The following is a 319-nucleotide window of genomic DNA, read 5'->3' on the forward strand; positions in this document are numbered from 1 at the left end:
AGATATAAATATAGATATAGATATATTAATTGTACCAAGGGCTTTCACCATGGTATCTTACCTGTGCATAAATCATATTTTCTTTCTCTTTCTTTTTGCTGGTTCTAGGGCTTGAACTCTGGGAATGACCAATGTCCCTAAGTATTTGTGTTCAATTCTATCTCTCTACCACTTACGCCACAGCTCCAGTTTCAGGTTTTTTGTGGTTAATTGGAGATAAGAGTATAACAGTCTTTCCTGTCCATGCTGATTTTGAACCACTATCCTTATATCTCAGCATCCTGAGTAGTTAGGATTAGGTAGTGAGCCACAGGTGCCA

The sequence above is a fragment of the Dipodomys ordii genome, unplaced genomic scaffold, assembly GCF_000151885.1.
Source record: "Dipodomys ordii isolate 6190 unplaced genomic scaffold, Dord_2.0 Scaffold368, whole genome shotgun sequence".
In the NCBI taxonomy this organism is placed as follows: domain Eukaryota; kingdom Metazoa; phylum Chordata; class Mammalia; order Rodentia; family Heteromyidae; genus Dipodomys; species Dipodomys ordii.